We start from the raw sequence: 22,977 nt of genomic DNA on the forward strand, positions 1-22,977 counted from the left end.
TTTAAACGCCTTTCGACTCTACAACCGGTCTTATTCATTGGCAGAGGTTTCCGTGTCAGTTGGCTCGATTAGGCCTGGATCTATTTTTATGTTTAGATGTTTCTCATTTCTTCAAATTTGCACAAAATATGTTATTTTGAACCACTTCTGTATTTTATAATCTGCATTTAATTCCACGAATTGCTTTAAACGGTCATCATTCGCACTAATTCGCAGCATTAGACTAGCGTTTGTCAGTCCATAGAAAAAATACTTTCGATCGAAAACGGGAATGCAGTTTTTTGTTCGTACGAACGATGTTCGAAAGATCGAACGGTTCTCATTCGTTCGAACGAAAACAAGAATGCAAAATTGCAAAACTTTCGAACGAATGCCATTCGATCGAAAACAAGAATAAGGGTGTAAATGTGTTTGACGCCAAAGTTAAATAGTGGTTCAACTATTGGTGTACAATAAGGTTTTTTTCTGGTAAATATGAATTTCTATAGATTCATCGCATTTAAAACTGATAAAAAAATGTGAAATTTCTACTGAAAATGAATATCTAATCTGAAGAAAAAATTACTTTATTTCGAAAAATCATTGAACAAATCTAATCTTCACAGTTCAAAATTAAAATCAACTGTGATATTATGATTTTTCCGATTCACTGATATATGCGTATTCAGAGAAAAATTGGATTTACGCAACTGTAGTTACACCCCATTCGCGAACGTGCAGTGGCGCAGAACGGACGTGTGAAATTTTCATCGGGAGTGTGGATATAGTTAAATTTGAGTATTAAAGTGGTGGATTGATTTTTTTTTTCTCTGGATCACGAGAATTTGCGGATAGTGATAGATAGTGAAGCCAGAAAAGAAAAAGAAAAGGAGTTGTGCTAATTTAGTGGCGAAAAAGACGCTTTGCAAGCCGAAAGCAAAAACATGGCGGTCGTTGGTGAAGAAGAAAGGAAATAAAATGGCGGAAGGAGTTTCAAGATTTTCGATAGCGGGAAAAGAATGTAGCTCAAATATGGCTAGCAATATGGCGTCTAGTGAAGAAAATAAGAAAAGCGGTCAGCAGGAGAAACCGAAAATTAGCTACAAATATGAATACAACGATCAAGGTCCCTATCGTGTGCTAGTGGAACTAATAGAAAAAAATGGTTTTTTTTTTTTTTTGTAAATTATTTATTTGAAACGGCTCATACCTTTAGGAGAAAAAAATGGTGAAGGTGGTGAATTGCAAATGAATAAACTTTCCCTCGCGGCTTTTTTGCAAAAATGCTGCTACAAGGGACATGTAACAGACATTAAACAAGCAGGTCGCAATAGAGTGATAGTATTTTTGACAAAGTTTGAGTTGGCAAATTTTATGACCACGGATGCAGAGCTGCAGAAAAACAACTATCGGGCGTTTATTCCGAAAAACTTCATTACTGTCGATGGAGTTTTGACAGGAATACCTTTGGAGATAACCATGGAGGAAATCGTCGATGGATTAGAGTGTGATGTTCCCGTTCTTAGCGCCAGAAGATTGAATCGATTTATCAATAAGGAACCCCAGCCAACGCAACGAGTTAGTGTGACTTTTCGCACTAATGTTTTACCGCGGATGGCAAAACTTTATTGCTGTTCGGTCTTCATCCGACCGTTTTATAGTAAGCCGGTACTTTGTCTGAATTGTCTGCGTTATAATCACGCAACACAAAATTGCAGAAGCAAACAACGCTGTGAAAAGTGCACGAGAATACACGACTCAGAATTAGAATTTGCGAGATGCAATGTAAATCCTAAATGTTTGTATTGTAGAAGTGGCCATGCCACAACCGATGAGGAGTGTCCTGAGCGTAGACGACAGAACAACATCCGATCAATTATGGCTCGCAGCAACCTTAGTTTTGCGGAGGCTATTGAAAGGTTTCCTATCGTGACGCAAAACCCCTATCAAGCGTTGATGGAAAGTGCAGCTGACCCAACTCCGGCCGAATCCTTTGCTACGATGACAGCTGGAAAATACAGTAGAAGAGACCTGCGTCAAAAATCGAAGGAGCCTAGACAGGAGCGGCTTGAATCAAACATTGCGAGCAACGTGAGCATCTACCAACCAAGAAAACGGAGGAACGAAGAATCCACAGCAGATGGAATTGCATTATTTAACAAATACAAAGTAGGAGAGGCAGAGAAATGGAGAACGGAACTCCGGGCGAGTTCTAGCTACAGAACGATGGAAACGGGAGCCAAAAAGAAAAACACAGAACAAGCTGTAAGAACCAGTGAAGAATCAAGTATGCTATACCATCTACAAAGGAATCAAGGTCTACAGGTTTTGGCGAAAGCAGCGTCGTTACAAGATATTAGCCAGAGGTCAGACGAGGTAATCGAATGTAACAAACAACGAATGTAAGTAAAATCTACATTATTATTATGAAATTACTACAATACAACATTCAAAGTTTGAGTAGAAATAAAAAAGAACTAGAAAGAGTTGCTTACCAGGGTGGCTATGACATTCTAATGCTCATGGAAACATGGACAAAAACAGATATTGATCAAAGAACATACAAAATACCTTCGTTTCATAATGTGCTCACTTCACGACACGATGGATATGGAGGAACAGCAATATTTTTGAGCAATAAATACAACTATACTTTACCAGATTTAAATATCACTTCCGATAACATTCAGTGTACCATAATCCATATCTCGTCCCTTGATATGGCTCTAGCATCGATTTATGTTACTCCTTCTATACCAATAATTGAATTCAAGAATACTTTGCAACAAATTTTTGACTTTTTGAATATAAAGTTTAAAAAGGTCGTCATCTGTGGTGACTTTAACAGTCATCATGTTATGTGGGGAAATGTTTCGTCTGATCGAAAAGGAGATGCTCTATTAGAAATAATCAACGATTCTGAATATTTGATACTCAACAATGGCAATAACACGTTTGTACCTATTGAACCAAATAAAAGTCCTTCTGCAATTGATTTGACTCTATGTACAGCAAACTTATTCGGAGAGTTGAATTGGGAAGTCGCTGATTATAGTATTGGAGGAAGCGGTCATCTAGTCATAGATATAGTAATGGCAGGTATTGAGCAGCGAACATTGAAATACATCAATAAAAAAAAGATCATACAGCAAATATCGGAAATTGAATTCGAAACAGGCAGGGGCATTGACGATTTTAGAAAGGAAGTTTCTAGAATTATTAAATTAAACACGAAAACCAGTAGATATACTCCAAAAATATGGTGGAATAGAGATACTGAAGACGCGTGGATTAAAAAATCTGCAGCTAGAAAAGCTTTCAATAAACACAGCACCATTGAAAATGCAATAAGTTACAAAAAAGCATCGGCTATATTTCTTAGGAAGAAAAGGGAATCGCAAAACAAGGCTTTAGAAGATTTCGCTGCAAGCATAGACCCCCAGATGAGTTCGGCAGAGTTATGGAAAAGGATTGGACGTCTTACTGGGAAAGCAATTAAACGTAAAGAAAATAACCCAATACAAGACAATGTAGAATTAGCGGAAAGATTTTTTGATATGCATTTTGGGAAAGCTGAAGTAGATATAGACGAGACCATAAGTTGTGGACCAACATGTAATTATAACATCATGGATGCTGCAAAATGGGATCGAATTCTTTCCAAGAAAAAAATAAGATCTGCACCTTCGGATGACAAAATTTCCTATGAAATGTTGAGAGCAATACGTCCTTCCGTTAAAGATGCATTTATTAATGAAATCAACACCATGTTTAGATCAGGTCACCTGAGGGAACAATTAAAGGAGATAAAAGTGGTTGCTATCCCCAAGGCCGGGAAAGATCAAAGTACAGTAGAAGGGAAAAGACCCATATCTCTTATACCAACGATTACCAAAATGACAAATTCAGCCGTTCTGGAAAAAATAAAAGATCACATTGACCAGACAAACTGCATTCCTTCTACTTCCTATGGGTTTCGTACAAACTCCTCCACAGCAACATGTGTTGGATATCTCGTCAATGAAATAAAGAAGAACAAACGAGAAAAATACAAAACATTGGCTATTTTCATTGATCTATCCAATGCATTCAATACTGTAGAGTCAAGCAAATTGCAAGAAATTCTGATAGAACAACGTTTTCCTGGAGAAATCATTACGTGGATTGATAGCTTTTTAACCAATAGAAAATTGATCTTAGATACTTGTGGTGAAAAAATAACACGGAGAATTTGTAATGGCTTACCACAAGGGGACGTCTTGTCACCCACGCTCTTCAACATCTACTCGGCAAAAATGCACGAAATTGAACAAGATGGAGTCGTACTTATACAATATGCCGACGATTTCTGCGTATTAGTTAAACATGAAGATTTCAAAGGACTTGAAAGCTTAGCTCAAAATTACATAAACCGATTTGTGGAATTATCAGAACGACTCAACTTTAAAATCAACCCTTTGAAGACCAAAACAATGGTGTTTCACCCTAGAAACACGGCAGTAAAAGTCTTAATCAAGAATACGACGGTTGAGAACGTCAACATTTACAAATATCTAGGAGTAAACATTGACCGTTCGTTAAGTTTTCGATCCCACGCGAGAATGATTAGCACGAAAACCATAGAAAGACTCAACATGTTGAAGATCATCACGGGATTTAATAAGAATTCACACCCACAAAGTTTATTGTTAGTTTTCAAAGCCCTACTAAGGAATGGACTAGAGTACTGTGTTTCAACATTGAACAACACAGCAAACACTTACCAACAACAACTCCAGGTAGTTCTGAATAAAGCTCTTAGAAAAGTAACTGGTTGTAGCAGAACCACTCCAATAAATACTCTGCTTGCTATAGCAGCTGAAAAGCCATGGAAAATAAGAAGCGAATACCTTGCCAAAAAAGAAATAGCTAAACATGTTGCTTTTCGAAATACAGTTTACAGTCAGCTACTTGAGACCTCCACCAACAACTGGAACGAAAATCAGCTCTCATATATGGAGAAAAAATATTTGGAATACCGACACATATTTGATAAAATAAGTCCCCTGCTCAGAAATTTTCATACAGATGAATACGTAACGATATCTACCGACATTGGACCAGAAAAATTAGTAAAAGACAAAAATAGTACTCAAGTCATGAAACAAGCTGCTTTATTTACTATGAACAGTAAATACCAAAATAGATCACCCATTTATACGGATGCATCTAAACAAGGTGACAAATGTGGGATCGGTATATATGTACAGCCATGCTTGGCATCGCTCCTCAGATTAGCCCGTTCAGAGTAAGAGCGTGTATTTTTTTCGCTGTGCTCTTCCCAAACGGAGAATCTTTAAAAAATGCTCAGTTACCCCCAGAGCGACCAAGCGTCCACCCAAGTGTGGGCAAGAGAAGCAAGCAAACTGATGAAGTGCGTTCTCAGTGCAGATAAATTCGTTCGCACTCGGGCGAAAGAGAAGCTTTACAGAAAACTCGGTTTGTCTTCATCGGTTGCGTCTGGATCGATGTTTCGAAGTGCGTCGGAATTTACAATGCAGAACATAAATCTAACGGAACTAAATTAATAACGCCAAAGGTAGTTAAGATAGAATGCTGGTGTCTTCGACAACATTGCTCTGTATAATATAGCGCATATTTTGATATGAAAAATAAAGTTTAGAGGTCCACCGATAGCGTGATATAAATCATAACTTTCTTGTTAAGCATTTTAGAGCTTAAGTTTTTTCTACAAAGTTATTTATCTCAATAAAATACACAACTTTGTTTAACATGTCAAAGTTCTACAATCTTTACCCAAGGAGATACGGTAAAATTTAAAAAAAAAATACTTGAAAAATGCTTTTCAAAAAGTTATTGTTATTATCGCGCTATTTTTGAATCTCTCGACTTTAAATTTTATAAAACACCTATCTGGTCATTCCTGAGCGAGTTCCTCTAGATCAGGCATGTCAAACTGGGGGTTCATGCGGCCCGCGGCCTAGGTCAATGCAGCTCGCGTAGCCCCGTCTTAAATTGTCACAAAAAAAAACACCACTGATTTTTATGTAAAATATTACTGCAAAAAACCTAAAGCTGAATGTACCGATTAAACTGATATTTTGGCTGCGGCCCTCTACGTCATAAATTTTTTTTAATGCGGCCCGCACACCTAAACGAGTTTGACATGCCTGCTCTAGATTGATGTTCTGCACCAGGATCAATGATTAGCTACGAAAGTTTTCTTCGGTCGAAAAATATCAAAAGCGTAGCGGTAAAGGAAGATACCCTAAACAGATCCTAAATTTTACGATTTGTGAATGTTTTGCAGTTTTATTACTAAAATTTGTCCCAGATCCCTGCATAATTACGGTTTGTATAATAGACAAAGATTTTTGGATAATTTTAGTAAATGTTACTTTGCGAATCGCTGATTTTGTAAATTAATGCTACCCACGTACGATATTTAAAGTATATAAACCTAAGTATACAGCAATTAGCGGATGCCCGGATATTGTGAAAAAACTACTTGGATTTTGCCCTGTTCTATTCACATTATTTGGAAAATGAAACAAGAAAATCGAATTCAGTTGAAAATTGGATTTGTGAAAGTTTGTTTCATAAAAAATCAAACCTAAACTTTCCTTCGTATGCTTTAAACATAAATTTAACACTGCTGATGTGTTGCGACAAAAAATGTAAGTTTTTTTTCTTCACTAGATAAATGTCTGGAATTTCCTCAGATTTTGACGGATATTGCTCGGTTTTTGGAATGGAAAATTTCAGATTATTTACCCGGGTTTCCCCATGTTTTTCAAATAACTTGCCAGGAAGTGCCCTACCCGGCTACCTACAAAAATAGTTCATACAAAAACCTACATTGGACCTCTTCGACTGATGCTCTGTTCCGCTCTGCATAACGGCTTTTCTGAAGAAAACATTCCTGCATTGAAATCTTTCTGGCTTGATACACTGAGCAGTGATGCCACATTTTTATCGGTATTTTGGAACCCAAAAAAATCTTTTATCGGTATGGAAATCCTAAAAATCGGTATGAAAATCGGTATTTGTGGTGGATATTTAAAAATGCTTACATTTTCAACTTCCTAATGTATTTTTAATATAAATGGAAGCTTGCAATAAAAAGCAAGTCTAAGAACTCCTATGAATGTTAATTTGAGTATTAAACTAGCTGACTAAGTGTGTTTAAGCATATATTATTCCTTTTTTTTAAATCTTGGTTTTAGGTAACGCAAGTTTACATACGGTTTTGAAATTTTAACAGAACTTTATGTTTGTTACGACTTATACATTTTTTTTATTTTAAAACTATCTGATTTTGCTGACGAAAAGTAAAAATCACAAATGAAAATTCAGCAGAGAATCCCAAATTAGTATTCATTTTCAGTTATTGAATGGAAATCTAATTTAAAAGTTACCGTTCGATAAGAAAAATAGGGCATGGCGATCACTTTCAGGTTACACGTGGTTTAGGCATATGAATGAAATAAAAACTTGATTCTTTAATTGATGTTTAGCTAAAGTAGGATGTAAATTTGATAAATTTGATAAGGCAATAGAACCAGGTCAACCTAAAGGAAATTGAAATTTAGTAAGCACTTACAAATCCAATGGCTTTTTATGTTCGAGGTAAATATGGGCCCAAATTGATGTTCTTCGTTTGGTTGATAGTTTTTTTTTTGCCAAACTGGTCATTTCAGTTTTCAAAGCCTTTAGTATAGATATGAATTCGAGCGATTAAAAAAAGAAATGATTGGAGAAAGTTGAGAGAGTTGTTGCTTCAATTTTTTGAAAATTAATTTTATTTTTTAAAAAAATCACACATTATTCATATGAAAACCCAAGAATTTTATGCGAAAATAAATGAGAAACGTGTTCTAAAAGAAGGTGTTCCTAAAAAAAATGTTCAAAAATCACATAGTTTTTCCAAAACTGAAAATACCCATTTTGCCTGGTGTGGCTTGGCGATCTCTGCGGTTAGGTACATGTGATATCATTTATTTGGCTAACAAGATGGAGAAGTATTGAAGATTATACCGATGATATGACAAACCGTGTATCTGATTGCACTTCAAATCTTGACATACCACTGGCGACAAATTGAACAAGAATTATATTCCAACGGTGTATATTTTCCCTTCAAAAGTTAGCATCTCAGGAGACAAGAGCATTGTCAATTGAGATTGATCTTTAGAAACTTCCACCTTCTGCTGGCAGTCACAGAAGGTCAAATATCAGCCTTGAGCTTAGTCCTTTGGTTTTGAGATTGAGTACAATAAAAGTGCATTATTTGACAGAACATAAGAACATAACAGCGCGATCAACTGAACGAATTATGAGAGTGAGCCTTGGAGATCTTTGCAGGGTACTTTAAAAGTCGTACAGATCAACTTACGCCACGCCAGCTACCGCACTTGGTCTCCTTTCTACGGGACCTTTACGAGGATAGCTTGAATTAAGTGGGAATGTGGAAGTGGAATGAAGTTTGAGTTAAAATCTTAAAAATCGGTATGAAATCGGTATGTTTTGCCAAAAATCGGTAATCGGTATATACCGATTCTTGGTCAAAATTTTGCTCAAAAATCGGTATTAATACCGGAAAATCGGTATGTGTGGCATCGCTGACACTGAGCTACTCAGCAGCGTCGCTAGAGCACAATTTTCTAGCCAGCTCCTTCTCTTTTCTTTAGAGCGAGCGACGTCCACCCGACCGTCAGAGCAACCGCATTCGGGCGCACTCGGCAAAAAGATAAGTGAACGTTGATCGGCTGAGCAGTGCACTCGGAAACCGAAATGATAAAAGTGTGATTCGTTCTCTGCTCTGTTCTGTTTGCGAGGTGTTGGACAAGCATGTGTACAGCTATCAAATACCAAAATAGCCATTAAATTGAATAATGAAACTTCCATTATGACCGCAGAACTCCTTGCCATTGATAGAGCTACAAAAATAGTCGAAGATAACAAAATTCCGAATGCTGTTATTTATACAGACTCCAAATCCTCTTGTATGATATTACAAAGCAGTCAAATAAATCAATTTCGATGCGGAATTGCTCAAGACATTTTGCACAGATGCTCAAAATACAATATAGCACTACAGTGGATTCCAACCCATGTTGGCCTCAGGGGTAATGAAGTCGCAGATGAACTAGCAAACAGAGGAGCTAACACCGAACAAGGTATAGATAACCCAATACTTCTGAAAGATGCTTTTAGTTTATTTAAAAACGCTAAGGAGGAAGTAACAAAAAAATGGTACACTGACTACGCACTTTTGGAAAACAAAGGAAAAAAGTTTTTACAAATACAAGACGAATTCAATACCGAACCGTGGTTTAAGAATATTCCACTCGATGGAGTCGAAATTAAGATGCTTAACCGAATTATGGCTGGCCATGATTATTCGAAATATTGGTTACACATTATGAAAATCGAAGATGAAGGAAATTGTAATATCTGTGATAAGCCAGAAAATGCAGAACATCTGATTTTATTTTGCCCCCGATTCAATAGAGTTAGAAGCAACTACACATTCGATGGAAAATATGGAAATATTATTGATATACTAAAGCAAAAAAATATTGACCAACTGAAAGAAATAGTAAGTTTCATAAAAACTGCCAAAATCCATATATAATAAAACCAAACGAAGATGGCTGTGAGGAGTGGACATCAAGTTCGTCGTCACTACCATATCGGCCTAGTTTGGAAGTAAGCCTGTAGACCTTTAAAAAAACGGATTCTATGAAAAACAAAAGTGATAAACCAAACCCACATCGTTAACAAGAACCGACAGTCAAATGACTTTAAACGATATTACTGGACATATGGTCAGAGATACCGGTCCATAAAACTTCAGCAGACCCCTGCTGAAACCAGAAAGAAGAAGAAGAAGAAGTAGTTACACCCAAGGTGTGTATATATTCAGGAGGTGTTACCGAATATCGAATTCCCGATTCAGCCATTTTGGCTATGTAGGCTATGCAACTATACGGAACTCATGAAGTTTGTTTACCAACAAACCACCGAAAAGCTGAGCAAAAAATAAACAAACTCATTGAGAGCCTCGCTCACTCCTCGCCTACTTACTGTGAAAGTCGGAGAACCTAGTGTATCAAAAGACCTTGGTTACACCCGAAATTTGACAACCGTAATTTGACAGATCTTCTGATAGGTTGCATTTTCGTCAGTGTAGCCGAGAAACACTAAAGCAAATCATCATATGATATGTAAAACGTTTTTTTTAAGATGCACCATTATTATTATTTGAATGAATAAATCGACTCTCGACGTGTTTTGTAAATTATTATATAGATATCGATAAGAGTCGGTTACTTTAAAACATCTATGACTTATTTGAAATATTCATTTCATTGTATATTATGTGATAATGTTGAATGCTTGTGTTTACTCAATTCATTCAAATTTAGGATTTCACGTTCAGTTTCTATTCAATATTTCTATCGCGCCAGCACTAAATTTAACTTCAGATGTTGGACTTCCAACTTCCAACGAAGAAAAAATATGTCTGTACTAGATAGTCGGAAGTATTTGTGTTGTCAGTTCCCAAACAATGCACAATATATGTTTGATTGAGTCAAATTACGATTTGCAACAAATCTGTTTGAAGTTATTGGTTTTTACTTAATATTTAAATAATTAATCACGGTTTCAGGATTTTTTTTCCATAAAACAGTTTTTGAATAAACATGATAAAAATACTACGTAATCTCTAAGGTTGCATGCCAGCATCATTTTTCAGTCGTTTTTTTATTGGGACTTTCATCCGCAAGGATAATTCATCGCTCAAGATTTTGCAGTCGTTATTTAAATAACGATTGAAAAATCTTGAGAACTGAATCATCCTTGCGGATGAAAATCACAAAAAAATCAGCAACTTAGAGAAAGCTGGCAAAAGTAATTTAACTACTTTTTGGCATTTTTACTGAAACATAGTTTCGACACAGAAAAGTTTCGTTCAATTTCAACTTGCTTCATTGAATAACGACCTGACTAGTTTCGACCAAAACATTGGCTCATTGAACTACCAGTTGACAGAAACCAGTAGAAACCAATTTCTACTTATACGACTGAACGAAATACCATAAATACAATAAAAATCTACTGGCATTTCAGTGATTTTTAATGGTATTCCGGTAGTAATTCACAATTTTTTCGGTGGTTCACAGGCTTTTCGGTAAACATTGACGACGAGGGTCGCAAATTCACCATGCTGTCAGTTTCAATATCATCGCTGTCCGCAAAACAGTTCCGCAACGGTACAAGTTTGACAGCTGCCCTCCCAGCCTGCCACAGTATATTATTTTGTATCCTGCTTGCGCACCAGCGTTGCCAGATTGAAAACCGCTCAAATCCGTAGATTTCACGAAAATCCTAAAATGTACTGATTTCGGCAAAATAAAACTTGATGACCTTTTTTTTTTTTTTTGGTCGACAGGTAGAATTTTAATTTATCCGCAGAATCCCTTTTGAATTTATTATTCGATAATCCGTAGAAAATCCGCAGGAAATGCTGAAAATCCGTAGATTTCGAGCATCGATCCGTAGCTCCGTAGAAATGGTCAAAATCCGTAGAACTACGGAGAAATCCGTAGATCTGGCAAGGCTGTTGCGCACACTGCGCCTAAACGATGCCTTGTTTCGCCATCCTGCTTGCATGCACGAACGCAGGGAACGGAAAGAGACCAAAAGTCATCGGCACAGTCTTTTGCAGGCGGCAGTTGGTTGCGGACGTGTTTTTACTTTCCGGTTGAATTTCTTGCATCGCATCGAATCACCTTTTTTAAAGAAGCTTTTTATACAATTGTTACAAGTTGGAAATCGTTGTGTTTTTTAAAGTTTGTAGTGGAATTTAGCGGTAACCGATAAAAGGTAATGAAATCCCTTTTTTTGTTGAAAAGAACAGACCAACGGAAGTAGTGCCCAAGTGAGTGAAGAAGAAATTCCGGATCAGGTTTCCACTGGATGACTGTTGATTGGTTGGTTTGCGAAGAAGCAACAAAGGAAGCGTTGAATATTATACGGACTCGCGTCTCGTCACATCCACAAGTGTCCGACAGAAGTGCTTCTAGTCGGAAACTCTCACGTTCCTCCCCGGTTGTGATCAATTCCCTCCCGGGATTAAACTAGGGCAGACAATCAACTCTCGGAAGAATCCTAATCCCGAACGCCATTCCAGGGAACTTCCTTGCGGGACTTCGCGTTTGCTTGCGTGTTGGTTGGCTGAGCTTGCTAACAAGTTAGTGGTGGTGGTGCTTTGCTTGCTTACGTGTTTTACTTGTTTTTTTCGCTTACCGGGCCGGCCTTTCCTTATAAGGGGACCGAAGTACAGGGCCGCATCTAGGGGCTGCCCGGATAGGGAATGAAGAATAATAACAACACGAGTAACTTGCCTGTAAGGGAGTTTGGAAGTGAGATATTTGTGCAAATTATATATAAAAAACCAGCAGCATTAGTAGAAGAACCTTAGTACGTGTAGAAAGACGAGGAAAGACGGTACCGGAAAACATAAATATGATAACATGACTAGTTAAGGAGTTCGGGATGGTTGAAGAGGTGGATGTATGAGTAAAAAATCTGAAAGATAACATAAAAGAGAGAGAGATTAACTATAAAAATTAATAGTAAATTCCATAAAATTTGTATGTTACCTTGCCTGTTTTTTTAAGATCCATATTTTAGCTTTAAATGAGATTTGGACTACATGTTTGAAATCTATCTTTCTTTTAAAGCTATCGATTTTCGTATATAATTCTTTTTATTAAAGTTTCAAAGTCGACTTTGGGTCTTTTATTTCTCGGCTTTTCATCCTTTGGGATGATTCATCCCGGCTCGACTGAAAGGGAATAATGACCCTGGTAGTTAAACTCCCTTGAAAATAAAGAAAAAAATCCCGACTCGACTTTGCTCCTAAAAACCCAAAGGTAATCGTCGTATCATGTGTACATGAATTTGTTACACAAGTTTAAGGGAGTTATTTTTTAATCGGCTTACATGAGAAAATGTCCTCGTACGACCCAATGTTGAAAGCTTAAATTTGAATAAATTTTTCCTCTAAATTTTGAGAAATTTTCATGTATTGAGCAATTATCAAATTATTTCGTCTGTCGACCATTCGATTTTTCAAAGAAAAACCCCAAAAAACAATTTTTAGTGTGACTCAGGCGACTTTATAAAAATTGACTCTTAATATTTATATTGCTTGGTTAGTTTTCGAGCTTTGTTCGCTGAGATTGATTCGTTCAAACGACTTTCTCTTTAAGAAACTTAAAGCTTACTAATAAAAAGTACAGAACTATAGAAAACAACTAATAGAAACAGTAATCATCTAATATTGTTAAGATACATTTACAAAAAAAAACTTTACACAAAACAGCTTAACATTCGTTTCGCATATATCATTAAAAACTTAATAGAGATCAATTCTGAATGGTCAGGTTATCATATTTATGTCCTCTCAAAAATAGTTTTCACCGTTATCCAAGTGCCTACACATCGAACGTGTTGAGAGACATTCTGCGCTCTGTTGTGCGTTGTGCAAAAATTGAATAGAACAACCAAACAGTCAGCCTGGAGATACCTACATTATCAGCATACCGGGGCGTGATTCCAGTCTACATATTCTACAGGTCAGTGAGTCATTGCAGTAATAGCTTTTGATTGTTGTTTTTTTTTTCTATCCGTTTCATTGCCTCCTTACGGTGGTTGTTTTACTATTTGGAAAATACAGTGATGAACTTTTTTTGTACCTTTTTATTTGTTGCACACCTTTAATTTTTGGACCTTCAATTTTGTTTTTCTTAGGGACCATTTAAATCTTACGTAACACTTTTAGGGGAGAGGGAGTTTAACATTTTGTTACGCTTTTTGGATTTTGCTTAGAACATCTAATAATTACATCACAAAATTTGAGCTTTCTAAAATTTGTGTGGCCTGAGATACAGTAATTCTACGAAAATCGACCTTTACTATTCAAACTTTAATATCTTAGAAACTAGGCTACGCTTTTTATTGAAATTTTGCAGAGCGATCGTTGAAATATAAAGTTAGCATGTCTGAAGTTTTCAAAAACTTCTATCGATGGGATCAAAAGTTACGCGAGGCACAATATTTCAGGCATGAAACTAAAAATGTGATGCCTTAAATTGTAATTTACTTAGAACTACTGTTTTAGATACAGTTCCACATATTGAAGAAATGTCAAATCATCTCAAATAGAAATGAGATATATTATCGCTATCATTCATAAAAGATGTGAATAGGAAAAAAAACAGCATAGCAAAAAGATATTTTGTTCAATTGGAGTGACGATGAGCATGTAAGAAATTTCTATTCAGTTATGAACGGAATTTCAAAAATTCTGCTTATTAAAATATGCACTGCAATCAAAAAGTTAGGCTTATTTCCAGAAATCAGAACCGAGGCTTATCAATTTATCAGGAAAGTCCTTAAAAAATCAGGCATTTCCTGAAAAATCAGGAAGACATCTCTGCACCCAACTAGCGTCTGTTTCTGCTTGCGCGTTTTGATATATATAGGGTAACGGACCAATTTTGGACCGCTTTGGGAAATGGCTAGGCTATTTTCTGAAATAAAAAAGTACATGTTACAATTTTTAACTGCTTTATCCGTTCATTACAAAGATCAAGGCTTTTTCTATCGAAACATATCGTTGTTTGTTGCAATGTAACAAGATTTAAGCCCAAAAACTCGTTTCTTCGATAATTACTGTGGTCGGTATTTTGGACCACCAGGTTTCTATTTTGGACCACCCTTAAACTAAATAAGATTTTTTTTTCTAAATTTTGCTATATTGACGCTAGTGGTTGATGCGCAATTATACGAATAATTCAGTTAATCTTTTTCTTCCTTATTCTTGTAGTCAAGTTTTTTTTTGTTCATGTTAATTCATTCCTGAACTATCTTTCTTAAATTTTTCCCCAGCCTCTATTTAGGTACACTTGTTTGAATATTTCCTACTCCAGCAATCTATATTTTTCTACAACTTTTTCGGCTTTAAAAAAGTAATTTTCGATAAGAATAGAGTAAAAACAGAAAAACTCTCCCGTGATATAGTGTGTTTTAAATTTTTTGAAAATTTCGACCGCACACTGCAATCTCAACGAAATTTTTTTCTGTAGTTTTAAATACTGGCCAGTAAGCTAATCTTAAAGATCAATTCTTAGAAAGCAAATTCCCTTCCGGCGATCCAATGAAAAGTTGAGAAAGTCTGACATCTTCAACTTCGCGACATCAATTGATGCATTTTGACTTCCAGAACCTTAGTGGATTTGATTTAGCTTCAGTTCTGTAGAATACATAGATTCAAAAAAGATAAAAATGTGCGAGAATTATGCAATCTTTTAAACCATCTAAAAGCCAGTTTTTTTTTCGCTGAAAATTTCACAAAAGTTCAGTTTTATCTTCGAAACAACTTTTGTTATACGAAAAAAATTATCGTGATCGTAATTTCTTCAACAATTATATTTTCAAAAATTGCATAACCACAGGGGCTGAAAAACAAGATTTTTAGTACTTTTCGATTGAAATATTTACACATTTAAACCATTTTTTCCTAACGTTTGAATCATGTTTAATCTATCTCATAGCTATAATTGAATATATTATCTGTTAAAATTTTTCTAATATTAACTGAGGTATTTCAACTCTTACAAATATTAAACTTAATTAGGTCCACAATTATTATCCGATTTGTTGTCGTTTTTTCACAACCCCTACTTTAGAAGGGGTTTATGTTTCGTCTCGTATACCTAACCAAGTTTTTAATTTCTCGAAAATCAACCCTGTATGGTTGTAGCTTTTAGACAAAACTTGCAATAATGTTTCATGAAGCATCACAAATATTGAATTAATAAAAATTGGAGAATTTCCAGTTTTTTTCATGTTTTAAACCTTTATTAAGCTGTAGCTTTTGAAAACTGCCTATCTATCAAACAGTTGCCATTAATGTAGATTGTAAGATTAACGTTGTTTGAAGAATAGTGCTTGAAAAGTAAGTTAAAACAATGATTGGCTTGGTTTTATGCCGATTGAAGTGAACTTCGTCTAAAGGCGGGTTTGGACTTTAGCGAGTTAATTGAATAAAATAATGCCAAAATCTCAAAAATTTGTTTATTATAAGCGGTTGAAATAGTGTGCATTATTTTTTTCAAATAATGTACAACGTACAACGTTTTATTAGTTGGGTGGTCCAAAATAAGTCCTTGAGGAATTAAGTAGGACCTATTTTCGACATGGGTCAAATTACTACGAAAACAAGTTTTTTTGGTCCTTCGAGCTTGAAAACTTGTTTTCAAGTGTTTAATCATAACTGTGAACATGATTGATGTTGTTAAATTCATCACAGATAGGCAGAAAACTTCTTGGAAGTTGACTTTAATAATGGCACGTCCTCCTGAAATGGACTTGATTTGGAACAACAGCGAAAAATCAAAACTTTATTTTCAATTTTCTATCTCTTATCAGCATATTTAAATGGAATCTTTGATATGATTGGAATCATTAGAAGTAGCTTCAACTATATTTGTTGAAAAGTTTCATGTTTAACATGATTTATGAGAGGAAAATTGGAAAAAAGCTGCAAGGTGGTCCAAAATATGTACCTGGTCCAAAATAAGTCCGTTACCCTATATATATTTTTGAAGTTATAAATAACATGTTTCAAAGGATTACCAAATGTAGTAAATTTTCTATCATTGGATTTTTTGACATCTTTTAAATAACAGCAGTGTTACTTTTATTTTCAAACTTCGAAGTGAAAAATAGATATTTTTCGCTTGCGCTTTCATTACGTTCGTTGAAACAAAATGTATTACCAAAAAGCATGAACTAGTTTCATCTTCTTTTTATAAAGAATGTTTGTTGTCTGGACAAAATATTTTAATATGAAATACAAGTTTAAAGTTGTTTTTCTATTTTTTTGTCGCCGTTCTTTTCCGAATCCATAAGGTGTTTCACACGACATCATGAAAGTGCACTTTCCATCATCTTTGAAAATCCGGTTGCATGATTTTTGAAAATTTATAAACTATTAAAAATTCAAAAGTAATAAAACGGTCGTAAGTAAGGTTGAAAATCCTTTGCGAAAACTAAAATTTTTGACGATAAGTTGGAGCATTAAAAATTAGGGGAAAATTTTTTTCATCAACTTGCCTCTACATTTTATTCAGTATCTCAAAGTGCTTTGGATAAAGGGTAAACTTAAGTTATACAAACTTAAATAAGATACTTCATGTAATTCAACCAGACAAAATTTGTGAAAATTAGTACAGTGGTTGTAATAGCTGTTTGAATTTTCAGGACCTGCATTTTTGGGTCAGGTCTTTAAGTGCTGATGAAAAGATCAATGTCTAACAGGTAACAATAGTTGTAATTTTTAAAGTAGGTACGTACTAATCCATATCCCCTTTCTGTGAGTGCCATTATAATCAACGTATACACCAAGGTTTTTTTTACACTAATATACATACGTACCGCGTAAAATTCATAAAAAAACAGTGGTAATTCCCGAAAACTGTGCTAATTGCGGAAAACCGTGTAAAAAAAGACCTTTAAATTTCCGCAGCTCTGAAACTTCAAACAATGAGACGACATGTAACTTGACACTTTAGACCTGAGACCTGAAACCTGAGACTTGAGACTTTGAGACTAGATTTGTGACATCAGACCTGAGATCTGAGACCTGCGCACTGGTACCTGAGACTTGAGACCTGAAAATTGAGACATGAGACCTGAGAACTGAAACCTGAGATTTGAGACTTATAACATGACACCTGAGACCTGAAACCAAAAACCTGAGATATGATATGAGGCATAAGACCTTAGACATAAGACTTGAGACATGAGATATGAGATATGATACATGAGACCTGAGGCATGAGACATGAGACATAAGACATGAGACATGAAACTCTAAAGTCTCATATCTCAATTTTTAGGTCTCAGGTCTCATGTTTCATGCCTCAGATCTCAGGTCCAAAGTCTCATGTCTCATGCTTCATGCCTCAATTCTCATGTCTCATGTCTCAGGTCTCAGGTTTCTTGTCTCAAGTCTCAGGTCGCATGTCTTTTGTCTCAGATCTCAAGTCTCATGTCTCTTGTCTTATGTTTCAGGACTCTTGTCTCAGGTCTAAAGTCTCATGTCTCAGGTCTCAGGCCTCAAGTCTCAGGCCTCAAGTCTCAGGTCTCATGTATCACGTTCTTAGTCTCAGAGCTAAGATTTTCCCAACTTCAAAAAGATTCTAAGTGTTTTCCTTTGAATAGGACTTGGAATATTTTCTCTCAAAAACCGTTTTAATTCGCGAAATCCGTGTAAAAAAACCGTGTTATTTCACGAAATCCATGTAAAAAAGCCTTGTAAAAAACCGTGTAAAAAATACTGCGTTAAGAAAACCTTAGTGTACTTGGTACGATCAATGGCGAGTGCTCTAAGGCAAACCAAATTGAGAGAAAGGAGAATACATACTGAATAGCCATTGTGACATTTTTTGTATATTTGAACTATCATTCTCGACATTACACCGCATTGTTCTGACTTTTTTCTCTCTCTTAAAGTTAATGAAGACCTAGAAGTTTATCCTTTTCATTCACTGCTTTCGAGTGTGTTACAAAATGCTTTGCCCTCAAAGTGGAATGTTTGTTTTTTTTGTGGCTGTCAGATTGCGCTTTCAAGGCAAGTTTTCAAAAGCCTGTTGATTGAGAGGAAAGTTATAAGGATTCCAAAACCACCGATCGATGGGTGCCGCAAATATACCGCACCTTTGATTCGGTGGACATGACACTTTGATCCCCTTTCAGACGGCACCAGGGTTTTCTTGTGGTTTTCGATTTAGCCCGCCCGGGAAACACAAAGTTTCACGAAATTGCAACATCACCACCGTCGAGCTGTCGTATTTTCAACCTGTCCTCAAATTTTTATCATAATCTAGTAAGTAAACACGATAGATAAAGGTTCCTGTTGGAATATGTTGGAAACGTTCCATGGGCCTGATAAGATAAGAAAAGAAGGGTGAATAAAGGCTGCCACTCCCTGGTGGTTCGGTTACTCATTTTTACCGGATTCTATGAATGTTCCAAGCTCGATTCCGGACATGGGGGGCCGCATCCTGATGGTTCCCCATACTCGTTTCGTCTCGATACGTGGTGGGGTACGATGACACATTCGAGTATTTTTTGTTCACACCATTTGTTAATGTTCCGTTAAAAGAATCCGGGACGGTGTCACTACATCGTCGTGTCAGAAGGAGTTTTCGTATCATTTTATATGTTTGTGCTGGTTTTTTTTTTCAATTACTCGCCGTTCGACTTGAACCGGGGTGTGATTACAGTTGAAAATAAATAAATAAATGAAAAGTAAAACGAGAACAAGATAAGGCAACTAGCCAAGGTGTCGATATTTGCGTTGGACGAATAGACATGAAAAAATATGTGAGTTGACTTACTTCGCTTTCGAAAGATACGACAAGAAACAGGATTCTTTATTGAAGAGGAAATGCACAATTCGAACAATTGTCGAGTGATTTCCAACAAGATTGGAGAAACGATGATTTGGTTTTGGTATGCTTAGATAAATATTGGGTTTCTTCTACCATTTTTTGTTCAGGAGGGCTTCTATAAAAAAATAAAATAAATCGATCAATTTTCGAGTTATATTTGTCACAGAAATGTCGAAGGAAAGGTTGTTGATACTGTAAGATTATTTTTTGTATTAAAAAACAAATTCAATGCGTGCGTCAGAGCACACAACTTTTAAGAGGTTTTCGTCTAAGTCGGTAAACCAGCATGCTTCTATATAATGAGACGATTTATTTAATATTCAATGTTAAATTCTCTCATTTTTCTGAAGGGTTGCTTGGCTACATTTCGAAATTAACATCAAATGTGACAAAACTCGAACGATTTTCAAATTCGTTTCTGAAATGAATTTTGACTTGATGAAATGAATTATTTTATTGTGGAATAAGTTTTTGAAAGAGCCCTCCCTCCTTTGAAAAAGGAGGTCTCAATGATTTCAAGCAATTACCCATAGGGGTCCAAATATTCCAAGCGAGATGTTCTGTTCTACAATAAAATTTCTTCAAATTCTCAATCCACTGTTAATGAATGACTAAAAGATGTTTCAAGAATAACCATCTCCATTCGAAACATAGGTCAAAACCTCGGAATCTTATCTCAGGTTCTGCGTTCAGCTACAGTTCCCAAAATTTTTCCCAGTTGTAGATAGAAATTTAGTCCTGAATATCACGTCTTATACATACAAACGGAAACGTTTTCTTTATAACACCATCACGTATAAACGGGAATGAATGTGAAATAACTTCAACCTTTTTCAACTGTTTTCTACGGTGCTAGCATACATACATATTGACATTCCCGACACTTTTCGTTATGGGAGGCTTCCGTACAATGAAAAAATTAGACAAAACCTGATAGTTACATTTTTCAATCTACATCTAATCATCCCCTTGATAACGCGTCGAGATGGAACATTACGGGCCATATAGATCCTAACCCAAAAGCAAGATTTAGCACACTAGTCAGATGGTGCGAAAACTATGGCCTCGTATGCTCCAAAGGTTCCAAACGAGGTTATCGGACAAGTGTGGGCTGTTGAGCCAGAACGAATTTTCACACGTACCTTAACGTACATAGGTACGGTAAGCAAGTAGTACTGCCTATACGGAACATTTGTTGATACCCGGCACTCAATTAGATCTTACGGCCTTTCTGTCAACGACGACGGCTACCGGTTCTGATGTGTCGTTTCATGTGTGTGGTGGTACAATTGCTGCGGTAACTTTGTCCGGTTACTCCCCTGCCTTAACTAACCACTAAAGCCCATCGGTAGTGTCTAGCAGGTACCGACTGTGTGATGTTACAATCAAATGAAACTCGATATTCCCCACCCGGCCGGCTATCGTACTGTCGACTTTTTGATACCTCTCTTCGAGACAATTCAATAGAGCTTGTGGCCTTCGGCGGCGCCGTGGTTCAGTTAGCTTGAAGCGCATGGGAACGGAAAGTCGCCTATTGGAGTCTTGGCACCATAAGCGTATGAACAGAAGATAATTCTTGGCCTAGAGAGATAGTTATGGGCTGTGGGTGCATTGTTGTCATGATTCCTCACGAACGAGGGGTCTCCCCGTTTGTACCTTTTTTTATTCGTTCGTCTAGAATCGGTCAATGGCTTCTCGTAGCCCAATGCATATTGGCTCCGCATGCTTATTTATTTTTTCAAATTGCTAGAAGTAAACCGCCGGAGGAAGTTTAGCAATTCGATGAAGATGATTGGGCATATAGCCGCATTTACCTAAAGAGCAGAAAGCTGTAAGCAAGACAGAAAGAAGTAAGAGATATGCGTATGACACCATTAGTTTAATTTTGATAAGACACGTCCCATCCAGCGTAACATGGCGATTTTTTAACAGGTTTCTTGCTTGAAATTTAAATTTTTGGCTCTATTTTTCAATAAAACCACACAAGGTTGTCAAATTTGCTACACACAATGCATCTCTTTTTGATATTTTGTAGCTCACGATTCGAAAGTTATATTGAAGAAAACAAGCGTGACGTGACGGCAGTTGAGAAAATGACTTTTTCAAAACTTTTTTGCGGGAGTCAAATTACTCGTCTGGTCGTACGTGTAAGCACAAATCCATGCTCTAAAGAGTGTCCACGATGAAATTGCCTCACTATTGAAATTGCTCTAACTTTTTATCCGTTGGGTAGAATTTAATGAACATTTGGGTGGATTTAGATCATAGTGCATTGTTTACATCGTGAAATTTTGTCCAGAAGGCCAAAACTAAGGCTGGGCTTCGAACGTTCAAGGTACAAAAGGACCCTAATCGCGACGAGAAGTAGAACAAGTCCGCCAAAACCCGTGCCAGTAAGTTGTACCTCAACATGCTGACGAAAGTTGAATGCTGCATCACGGACGACGAAACATACGTGAAGGCCGACTTCAAACAGATCCCCGGCAGCCTGTTTTTCACGGCCAAGGATAAGTTCAGCGTTCCGGAGCATATCCGCAACCAGAAGATGTACAAATTTGCGAATAAAATCCTGATTTGGAAAGCCATCTGCACGTGCGGTAAGCAGAGTACACCTTTTGTGACCTAGGACACGATGAATAGACAGGTGTACATGGAAGAGTGCCTCCAGAAGCGGCTGCTTCCTCTCCTCAAGGCCAACAACGTCCCAACCATTTTCTGGCCGGATTTGGCCTCATGCCACTACTCCAAGGACGTGCAGAAGTGGTATGCGGACAATAAGATCAATTTTGTTTCGAAAATGTTCAACCCTCCCAACACTCCGCCTCATCGAGAAGTACTGGGCGATTATGAAACAGCACCTTCTTAAACGACCTAAGGTAGTGAAGACAGTCGGAGAACTGAAGAAAGTAGGGATTTACATGCAAAAAACGGTTGATCCATAGGTTGTGCAGAATCTTATGGCCGGGGCTGAGGCCAAGGTGCGGGAACTTGCGTACGGACCGTTAATAAAATACGAGTAAAATGGTAAAATGAAGTTTAATATATTTGTATGGCAATCGGATGAAAACTCGAATTTTGCGAATCAATCTTGTGTGTGGCAATTTCATCGTGGACCCCCTTTAGAGAGACTTGTTGCAATTGAAATACCGGACGAACTTTCTCAGACAGTTTTTGAAATATAACCAATAACATGTTGAAAATCAGGGGGAATTTTTGAAAACATGTTTTTTTCGTAACTTCTCACACAGGGGTAAATGCACCCATCTGGAAGGGAAATAAAGAAAATTTCTTAAAATAATTAGTTAAGGGACTTGATGTCTTCACAAAAGTTGTAGCTCTTATTATAAGAAACTTTGTTGAATACACCATCAAGATCGCATGAAAATCATAAAAGCTACAAGCATTTTAAAAATAATGCAAGTAATTTTTAGTTTTTAATTAATATCTTTTTTTGTATACGATA

General features: G+C 36.5%; 1 protein-coding gene across 2 annotated transcripts in view; it reads left to right on the forward strand.

Annotated features, from left to right (window-relative positions):
- Nucleotides 1-11,715: 11,715 nt before the first annotated feature.
- The window catches only part of LOC129738467 (lethal(2) giant larvae protein), a 48,931-nt gene continuing 37,669 nt past the window's right edge, over nucleotides 11,716-22,977 (forward strand). Inside the window, exons 1-2 of one of the 2 annotated variants that reach the window (XM_055729680.1) lie at nucleotides 11,716-11,871; nucleotides 13,467-13,628. The gene's annotated coding sequence lies outside the window, so the exon portion shown is untranslated. The remainder of the gene's footprint in view (nucleotides 11,872-13,466; nucleotides 13,629-22,977) is intronic. The other variant, XM_055729689.1, reaches the window with a different exon arrangement.

The sequence above is a fragment of the Uranotaenia lowii genome, chromosome 1, assembly GCF_029784155.1.
Source record: "Uranotaenia lowii strain MFRU-FL chromosome 1, ASM2978415v1, whole genome shotgun sequence".
Classification (NCBI taxonomy): Eukaryota; Metazoa; Arthropoda; class Insecta; order Diptera; family Culicidae; genus Uranotaenia; species Uranotaenia lowii.